Source organism: Protopterus annectens, chromosome 9.part0, assembly GCF_019279795.1.
Source record: "Protopterus annectens isolate FY-2018-M chromosome 9.part0, PAN1.0, whole genome shotgun sequence".
NCBI lineage: Eukaryota > Metazoa > Chordata > Ceratodontiformes > Protopteridae > Protopterus > Protopterus annectens.
This window is the reverse complement of record NC_056743.1, coordinates 1879134563-1879145404: the sequence shown is the minus strand read 5'-3', so window position 1 is coordinate 1879145404 and position 10842 is coordinate 1879134563.

Below are 10842 nucleotides of genomic sequence, written 5' to 3'. Positions count from 1 at the left end.
GGGAAATAAAGAAGTGGTAACAGAGTAGAAAAATGATTAAGACATTAGCAAGATAATGGTGGTTTAATAAATATTCTTGCTGGGGATGGAATGTTTTTTGAAATGCTTTTTTGGGGTCTATATTAGACCCATTTACCATCCCAATTGTATTTGTATTTATTTTTTGTCTTTGGTTGTAAATGGTAAACTTTTTTATAAACTTTTTTAGATGCTTAAGACTATCATTTGGGCAAAATGATTTAATTAGTCAATGTTGCTTTAAATGCTTAATGCTGCATGACATCATGTACTTGGGCTGGCCCAGCCCACTGACTCAGCAGGTTTGTGTTAGATTTTTAAACTGGGAAGTGAATAGCTTTTACTTGTCTGAAGAAGCTGAAGTATTTTGTTCAGTGAAAGCATTTACATACAATAAACAGTTGGATATTCCATTGCCTGCTCGTTTTCTTTTCTTGTTTTGGTTTTGCTAGTTTGAATTTGCGTTTTTTTAGAATAGTGTTATATAGCCAACTGCACCAAATCAAGTGTATCAAGAAGACGCATAGGTGAAATGGAGAGCTATGTAGACATAATGTTTTGGGGTGATAGGTACACATTTTTATGTTTTTATTTAAGAAAGAGAGAGAGGCATGTTGGGAGAGGAACTTAGGCATGGGAGGGTCAGGTAGATTGGGTAGGTTAGGCAGCAGGTGCAGACATACAGGACATAAGACACAGAGAGGGATGGTGATAGACACAAAAAGTTGGGGAACACCATGACCGAGAATAAAGACATCAGAGGCACATCCTTGTCCAGTGTGAGACCAGTAAGAATCTAATTCTTACTCTCAGAACTCTCACTGCTGTTTCCTGTGTCATTTCTCTGTGTCAGTGCTGAATATGGCATCATTTTGGCAACAAAATGAAGGACCTTATGTTAACCACTTCTAGCACACGAAAATATGATGAACCACAAACTTGCAGACCAGTCTCAAAGCGATTTTGTAGAATACTTAATACAACAAATCCACAAAACCTCTTATCTCTAGCGCCTCGGCTAAATATGCCTTTATCAGAGTATACATTCAAATAATCACAACCCCCCATTTTATACACACTTAATTACCCCGTTACATTATTAAACAATTAAAAATAAATCAATTATCCATTAAGACACACAGTATTGCATTATAACACATTTTTCCATATGCATTCTTGATTTAAACCCACAGGGTTCATAGTTTTAAATTTTTAAATCATAATAGCTTCTTTCTTTCTTAATAAGCATTTCATTTGTCGTTCACTTATATGCAAATTCATTTCAACTTTGTCTAAAATTATTGCTTGTAACCTTTTTGGGTTACCTTCATGACATTCATTAAAGTGCACTGCTATAGGGCTTGTCTGCTTATTATTTTTTATGTCCCGTACATGTTCCTTTAATCTGCAGGAGAACTGCCTTTTCGTTTCTCCTACATAAAATTTATTGCACAGACATTTTAGCCTATAAACCACCCTTTCTGTTTTACAATTGAACGTTCCATTAGTTTGAAATAACACTCCATTTATACTTTCAAATTCTTTCACTACATATTTACACACACTACACTGTCCACATATTAAAGTACCATGCCTATTTATTTGTTTATTCATTGTTATATGTGGCATTTTAAATTTACTATGTACCAATAAATCTTTTAAGCTTCCCCTCTTCTGAAGGAAAAGCAAACTTATTTGCAGTGTAAAGCATCCACTTCTCTTTTCACTACATTCCAAAAATATTTAACTTGTTCCATTACCTCTTTTCTGATAACAGAATAGGTATTTGTGAAATAAATATGTTCTTTTTGTTCATTATTTCTCCCATAGCTGTTACCATTGCCCTTATTTTTATAACCTTATCCAAACTTTTCATTACATCAGCTTCCTTGTAACCTCTTCTACAAAATTTTTTATAACTTTCATTTAATTCCTTCTTTGCTTCCATCGGGTCACTACATAACATTTTTACCCTTAAAAATTTACCATAAGGGAATAAGGGATTGATTTAATAGTATGTGGAGGGTGGAAACTTTCTCCATGTAAAATAAAATTAGTTTCTTTAAATTTCCTATGGATACTAGTATTAACACATAGTCCCACTCTTCCTTTCAAGATTACATCCAAATAATTAACTTGTTTACCTATTTGCACACCATCAAATTTCATTTCAACTTCATTCTCATGTAATTCATCTATGAACCTATTAACTTGATCAAGTCCACCTTTACATATAAATATCAAATCATCAATAAATCGAAAATATCTATGTACATATTTATTAAAAAATGTATTTCTGTAAATATAATGACTCAAAATAACCCATAAAGATGTTTGCATAGCTAGGGGCAAACGCTGCCCCCACTGCTGTTCCTTGTAACTGCTTATATAAACTTCCATTGAATTTAAATATATTATTATTAAGACACATCAGAAACAAGTCTGTTATATACTCTACTACTGGGGTTTCACCCAAGTAGTATTTTATAGCTTTTATTCCATCATGATGTTTAATATTAGTATACAGACTTACCACATCAATTACCAGGAAATACATATCCTTTTCCCATGTAATATATTTTATTTTATCCAACAAATCAAACACATCCCTGATGTAAGAAGGCAATTTTTTTCACTGTGGGTAGAAGGAATTCATGCAAAAAACAAGCTAGATTATGAGAAAAATCCCACATGCTGAAACAATAAGACATCCCGGTGGGTTTATTAGATCTTTGTGTATTTTAGGAATACAATAAAACTGTACCATGCTAAGATTTTTAATCTTAAATTTCTGCTGTACATCTTGATATGTGAAATAATAAAGTCTATGTCCTTTATTTATTAAATCATTATATTCCTTTTTCTGCTTGTCTGTATTCCTCTATTTCCACTTTTTTATAAACTTGTTCATTATTTAAATGTGAATAACACATTGTTAAATATTGTACATAGTTTAGAATAACTAGTTTGCCACCTTTATCAGCTGGCTTGAATATTAATTCCCTATTTGACTCACTTTTTTAAGACATTCCCATTCTTTTTTATTCATATTAAATTTGACATTATTTTTATTTTTCAAAAATGAATAAAATTCCTTTTCAATGTTAGAAGTGATTGTTATGCCAAAATGCTTAATATTTTCATTTCTCTGTGGTGGCATAAATTCACTTTTCACTTTAACACCCTCTGTATTTAATTGGCAATAAGCATTCACAATTTCATCTGAATGGCAATAATAAAAACTTTCTTCACTATTAATAGAATCTTCATCTATATTATTTTCACATGATACATTTTCTATATCATTGTCTCTATAATAGACCATTAGATTTAATTTTCAACAAAAACTAAAAATATCCCCTTTAAGTTCATGAAGTCTTGGTAACACTGTCGGTACAAATTTTAAACCTTTAAGCAAAACATTCAATTCACAATTCGACAGTGTATAATTTGATAAATTAACCACATACTCACAATCAGATGATGAAAAAACATGTAAATCAGTCCCATTTACTACATTTAAATGTCCGCTGGTATGTGTTATTGTCTTTGTAATATCCCTGTCCATTCCAACTCCACTTCCGATTCTCTTGTACCCCACGAAATTAGTTCATGTAATTGCAATTCCCTGGTTTAGGGAGAACTGGAAATTCTTCCCCATTACATTCACTTTCTGTAGTAGAAGCACCACTTTTCCCTGATGTACAGACATGCCCTCCTCTGTTAGCGTTGTTTTTCTTTTCTTCAAGTCTTACTTGCTGACGTCTAGCTTTTGGATTGTTGGCCACTAAGAACACTCGTTTATTGTCATAGTCTTTCAAATCTCAAAACAATTTATGCTTCTTTTTTTCTATGACCTCTTTTTCATACACTGCCAGTTGTTCATTAATTTTCATCAAAAAGTGTTGTAAATCATCATTTGTAATTTTATTTGTAATGTTCTTACATACTCCTTTTATTTCTTCTCTTAACTTTTGTCTTTTCAGAATGTCTCTTTCAACCAAGATGTGTACCCATTCAAGGCTACATCTATGTGCCGCTGCTACCCCTCTATCATGAAATCTTCTATCTTCCACTGATGTTAAATCAAAAGAAGTCGATGGATTTTTCATAGCTCAAAACCCCCTTGGGGTAACTTCTAGCTCTTCATATGGCTGTAATCTTTGTACATTCAGAAACACCGATGTTTCTTTAAACAAAAATTTTTCAACTTGTAATAACATATCATGAACTTCTGGAATAGCTGTTACCTCAGTCTTTCTTCCTATTTTCGAAAAAGGATTCTGCTGCCATAATTTCCTTTCTTCTTCCCATTTGTTAAGCACTGCTGTCATCGTTTCCATTGAGCTATTTGTTTCCTATCTGCCCTGCAACACTGGAACTGCTGACGAATTACCCATTCCATTCGTGGAGACCAAAAAGGTATCAATGGATTTTTGTGTTAAAGCCATAGAAGTCTCTCTAACTATTCTCTGTAACACCGAAAAAGTATCACTGGCCATGAAATTATGTTAACCACTTCTAGTACACGAAAATCTGAGAAACCACAAACTTGCAGACCAGTTTCAAAGCGATTTTGTAGAATATTTAATAAAACAAATCCACAAAACTTCTTATCTCTAGCGCCTCGGCTAAATACACCTTTAAAAGAGTATACATTCAAATAATCACAACCCCCCATTTTATACACACTTAATTACCCCATTATATTATTAAACAATTAAAAACAAATCAATTATCCATTAAAACACACAGTACTGCATTATAACACATTTTCCATATGCATTTTTGATTTAAACCCACAGGGTTTATAGTTTTACATTTTAAAATCATAATATTTATTTATTTATTTCAGTTTGATGACCATAATAATAGCTTCTTTCTTTCTTAATAAGCATTTCATTTGTTGTTCACTCATATACAAATTCATTTCAACTTTATCTAAAATTGTTGCTTGTAACCCTTTTGGGTTACCTTTATGACATTCATTAAAGTGCACTGCTATAGGGCTTGTCTGCTTGTTATTTTTTATGTCCCGTACATGTTCCTTTAATCTGCAGGAGAACTGACTTTTCCAACCTGCTGATTTGAGAAGTGGGGCCCCTCTCCATAATGCTCCTCACCAGCCCTCTCAGCTCCTGCCAAGTAACAAAATCACCACCTCCACTAGGGCTGCACCCAGAGGATATCACAACACCAGCAGATGATGCAGTGAATCAGGTAGGGCAGGGGTTGTGGATGCAGTGCAGGCAAGTTGTGACCCCAATTTGCAACCTCCCTATGTTGACAGTCATTTGTTTTCAGCAGCAATATATAAAAACAGTAGAATTTTAAGACATAAATGGAAAAACAAATTAATTAAAAAAGAGAGGGTGAAATAGACTGGGGGCAGACAAAAAAAGGAGAATTAGATCAATGGCATGTCACATTCTTTTATTATTTCAATACATAAAGAAATGTGATAATGAAATATTCAGATATGATGGAAAAGTATTATGGTGTCATAAGATAAATAAATCTCACTGCTATAGTGTAAGAAATGGAACATTTATTTGAGTATGCCATACAGAACATATGCTTTCCAATATAATAACTGTGCTTATCAAAACTGAATTAATGCCAGTCAATATTGCAGTTAACATTTTAGAAATGAAATATATTGCAACAGATTCTACTTTCTGCTTCTGGTTATTGAAACCACACAAGATTACACTGGTGTAGTCTTTGCCTAATGCAAGCACAAAGGGCTGTGGAGAAGGTATGCATGCCTGATATAAAGGTTAAGGTATGTCTGTGTACTCCTGGCCTAATGCAAGCACAAAGAGCTGTGGAGAAGGTATGCATGCCTGATATAAAGGTTAAGGTATGTCTGTGTACTCCTGGCCTAATGCAAGCACAAAGAGCTGTGGAGAAGGTATGCATGCTTGATATAAAGGTTAAGGTATGCCTGGTTAAGATGCTACTTACTGATGGAATGACATTTATTTGGCTCAGAGTCAGACCTGAGGCATACTTACCCTGTGCCTCCCTGAGGAGAGCTAGTCTCTCCTGCTGCACCTGACTATTCACAGCTTTCTCCTCAACAGTTGTACAGAAGAGAAAAAGAAAAGAAGAGATTTAAAAGAACGAAGAATACCAGTCTGGGCTGTCAAATTCATGCTATATCATTAACTATTGCTGGGTCAGTATACTTACACAAATGAGCGGTGTTTGCAGTTTTAAACTCATCCTCTCATCAGCTAAGGAGATCCTCACTGTGCCATTTCATGTCACTATAGTGGTGATGTATTGCTATTGCTCCCCAGTGCATGGGATGCTATTTGCACCAGAGATAGTCTTGGCCAAGCTGTTCCAAGCCTCAGCCTTATACTAAGACCTGGTGTATTCCCCCTGCAGTAACCTATAGCTGTAGTGCTTCACTAGGAGTGCCACAAAAGTCTTGGAGTCCTCAATGCTCCACTTTTTTGCTCTAAATAGAGTAACATATTCTCCTTCATGGACATGTCTGTAGAAGTCAAGCTAGAACTATGTGTTTGAATTGATCTTGCATGTAGCAGCGAGTTCTCAAAGACACACAACCCTGCCAGCTGCATTTGCACAATTGTAAGTCAAACCTATGAACCTAAAAAGTTGCTTGCTAGAAAAATTGAAAGTGATCACTTCAAATAGCAGGAATGGTGTGAAATATGGCAGTGATATTTGGCCACATATGTTGCCCAAACTACTGGCACATGCCTCAGTGTTAAACATTGATATTCTATATGGTGTTTGTTATGATCATTGTTGGTTGGAGGAAAAATGGCAGTGATATATTGTGTTCTTGGGACTTAAAATATAGTAGTACTGATTAGTACCACCTGGGAATTGAACCTATGGGATAAAGAAGGTTAAAATGCTAAATATTGTTTATTTATTATCAGTGTTACAGGGAAACTCACTATTTTATATGGTAGTTAGAGATATACATTTTAAGCATGACTGAGGAAATACTTTAGAGGTGTCTGTAAGCGTGTGACTTTAAGTAGCCATGGGACTGTATTTTTATGTAAAAGGCTATATTTGTGTTTGTAAATATATTTCAGATGCATGAAATTGCATCACTAGAGTAATACATGATGCTTTATGTTACATACATACTTCACATGATATGTTGTTGTGTCTTTCGGCTTTTCCCCGTTAGGGGTCACCACAGCGGAACTCCGGTCCGCTAATGATTGGCAGTAGATTTTTATGTGCTGACTTGCTGGGCCTAACACACAACCTTCAATGAAGGAACGCCCATTCATGCATGTTGCCACACAGAAGACGCTCTAACTGAGAATCGAATGGGCAACGTCTAACTGTGAGGTGACAACGCTATCGCAGCACCACCACCGCAGTCATACTTCACATGATATACTGTCTTAAAAAAAGTCATGATATGTGATGGGTCATAATAATTATGACAAACTATTGTGCATATCATACTTATGGAAGTTCATTTTAAATTAAATGTCAACATTGTCATGTTTAACATAATTTACACACATTATATTGGGCTTATATAATAAATGTTACTAATAAATTTTTGAAAGAAACATATTCAGGATAGTCATTTTCATGTAGTCTTACATTCCTCATCACAATTTTGGGAAAGAAATGTCATTCTGACATCATTTGTAAAAAGCACGTATGCACTGGATTTGAACCCAGCTCACCTCTCCTACTGACCTAAACTAATTTCATTTAAACCTTGTGATATAGACAAAGGTATTGATGGGTGGAGTTTCTACACTCAGTGCTATCCAGAGTGCTGTCATCCGTGGACCAGTGTCAAGCTAGTTTGCACTACAGAAGGTAGGCCAAATAACTTTTTTACTTGTTTCCTTTGGCCATGAACCATGTTTGCACTCTGCCAAGCAGTGCACAAATGCAAAAGGGAATATAAAAAAATAAATGAATGCATAAATAAATTTGAAAACAGTTGAAAGAAAATGTATATCAATGAAAGGGTATATTTAACAATCAACAAAGCAAGTAGGGCATTACAATGACACATTCACTCTTTTCACATCTCCTTGTCACATCAAAACTTTAATAGTTGCGACACATTATAAGGATTACAGGTAATGCCAACTAATGGCAAAGGGGAGACACAGCAGCTGACATAACATCACTTTTACAGCAGACATAATTAATAGTGACATCATTTCAAATAAAATCAGTGTGTATGTCAGGATTATTACTTGGGAAACATTTTGAGTTATTCCATCATATGTAATACATTTAAGCAATAACCGCCGATGTGGTGTGGTATATTGAAGATTTACACAATGTTGGTGTGGTTTAATCATGAGGGTGAAGAACAAAGGAGTCGGTTATTGCTATTATACAATGACATTTTTTAAGAAAAAAAATACTTGTTTAAATAATGTCTTTGTATAACGGCGGATTGCTGTTCTTCCACTGGTTGTGGCACTGATTCTGCCTTTTGATGCACTGCACATGCATATGGGACTTGCGTCCCACACATACCCAGTACATCAAGGCTTTGAAATGGAAGCAACAGAGAAAAGAAAGCCTCCGTTGCTTCATTTTCTCTCTTTTTTTTATTGTAAAAAACAAAAGATTTTGGGGCAGTTTATACCAATGGAAAAAAGTCCGGGCAACCGGATCCTTTTCCGTTGGTATATTGTGGGATTACAACGGGCATGCTGGTTGGGCTGGCCAATCAGAGTGCACATTTTGGAATATTAATAGGAAGGAATTGTATCATTTTCAACATGCCACAGTAATGCTTTTCTGTTATCACAGTGTAGATCGTTTCTTATTTTACTTCATACTGCTGGGAATAATTGAGTTTCCAACAATAACACATTACATAATGAAATATGTGTCAATATTCATTCTGACTCCCTCAGTAAAACTTTCTGTAAATTGGATGATAAATTTGCATCACCTGTGCTCTTTCTTTAAGCTTATTATACTTACACCTTGTGCCACAAAAAAGTTAGGTTACAGGTGGAATTCCTACACTCAGTACTATCCAGAGTGCTGATAGTCATGTACTGGTAATAGGCTTGTTTGCACTACTGAAGGCTAATGATATTATTTTTTTCACCTTTTTTCTTCAGCTGAGAACTGTGTTTGCACTTTGCCAAGTAGTGCACAAATGGAAAAAGCCAATCAAAAAAGTCAACAAAGAACTTGATTTTAAAACTAACACAGTTATATGATGCATGCAGCAAGGAGCACAGCAGTTTTAGCATTAGCATGACAAATCCAACCTTTTCACATCTGTTTGTAACATCACAAGCATACCTCTCAAATTCTTAGCAAAAAAATCTGGACAAAGCCAAAAATAATGGGGAACAAAGCCCCAAAAATAGACACAAATTTAAGCATTCCTCAACTTAGAAAGCTAATAGAATAACAGATCTTGTGTTAGCATGCATTTTCTTAAGGATATAAACTCTGAAACTCAAGTGACTGTCATTATTTATAGTGAATTCAGTCTTGACTGATTTGCCACAAAATCCCGAAAAAAAACACAAATGTTATGAGGAACAGACCAAAAATATGAGTTAAAAATCTAAAGATTCTGCGAAAATCTGGAGAGATGAGAGGTATGATCACAAGCAGCATTTACTTTACAAACCATCAGAATTACATTTGCTGGCAATTGTTCAGAAAGAGGACATACAGAGAATGGCAGGCAGTCATGCTTGGCAAAATATATACAATTAATAATGTCATAAATATTTATACTAAAATGTATTACTGCCTTGATGAAACATTTTGAACTATGGATAAGTTATCCAGTATATATGATAAATATGTTCACATTATTCAAGTTAATGCTTTTGTGTTATCACCCTTTACAAAATGATATATGTTACAACATCCACAGCAACTATTGTTATTAATAATGAGAACAGGTGACCCTACAGTAACAATTTGTAACAATAATTCACATGTACAAGTAAGATTTTTAACATTTATCACAGACTTTACGCCTGATCATTTCATATATAACATTGGGTGTCAATATTTATTTTGAATCCATTCAGAAAAAATATCTGTAAACAGGCTTTGAAAACTGAATTACATTGCCTGTTTCTCTAAGTTCACTTCACTTAAACCTTGTGCCACAGAGATAGTTAACTGACAGGTGGAATTTCTTCACTCAGTATTGTCCAGAATGCTGACAAAAGTACACCAGTGCCAGTCTAAATTGCATTACAGATGACACTGCAAATGAAATTTTTCAGTTTATACCTTAAGGAGTGCCTGCTGTTCACTGTTGCGATCCACTGCCAGTCCGGAGTCTGCTATGCCAAACAGCAAACAAAAGATGAAGATTTAAAAAAAAGAAAATATTGTGAAACCAATACTTAAAATGTACTATTAAAATGTTTCCTAAACTTTTCTCTCTTCCAACATGAACATATGCTGCTTAAACATATGTATGTTTATGCAGAGAGGATAGCTGAAATACCTAATGCATAGTATTTTGCAAAGGCCATAGCTGTAAGTTGTAAACATCAGTCAGAGGGTAGTCCTGACATTACTGTTCTCCTGAGATATCTTCAGCTTGGGGACATATACATTTTACATTTGAAAATAATCAGTTATATACCTCTTTTTTCTTTTTTACCCATAATACAGGTTCTACACTTATTTTGGTAGTATGGCAGCTACAAGATGGGGCCTCAGGGGTTGTCTCTGTCTGATGCTAACAGAACACAAAACATTACATGCAGAAGTAAAGGTTGTGGACTTTAATAGGCAACAGTTTTAATATCTGTATGTGCTTAGGTTCTTAGGTTTTCCTTTAAGTGGTAA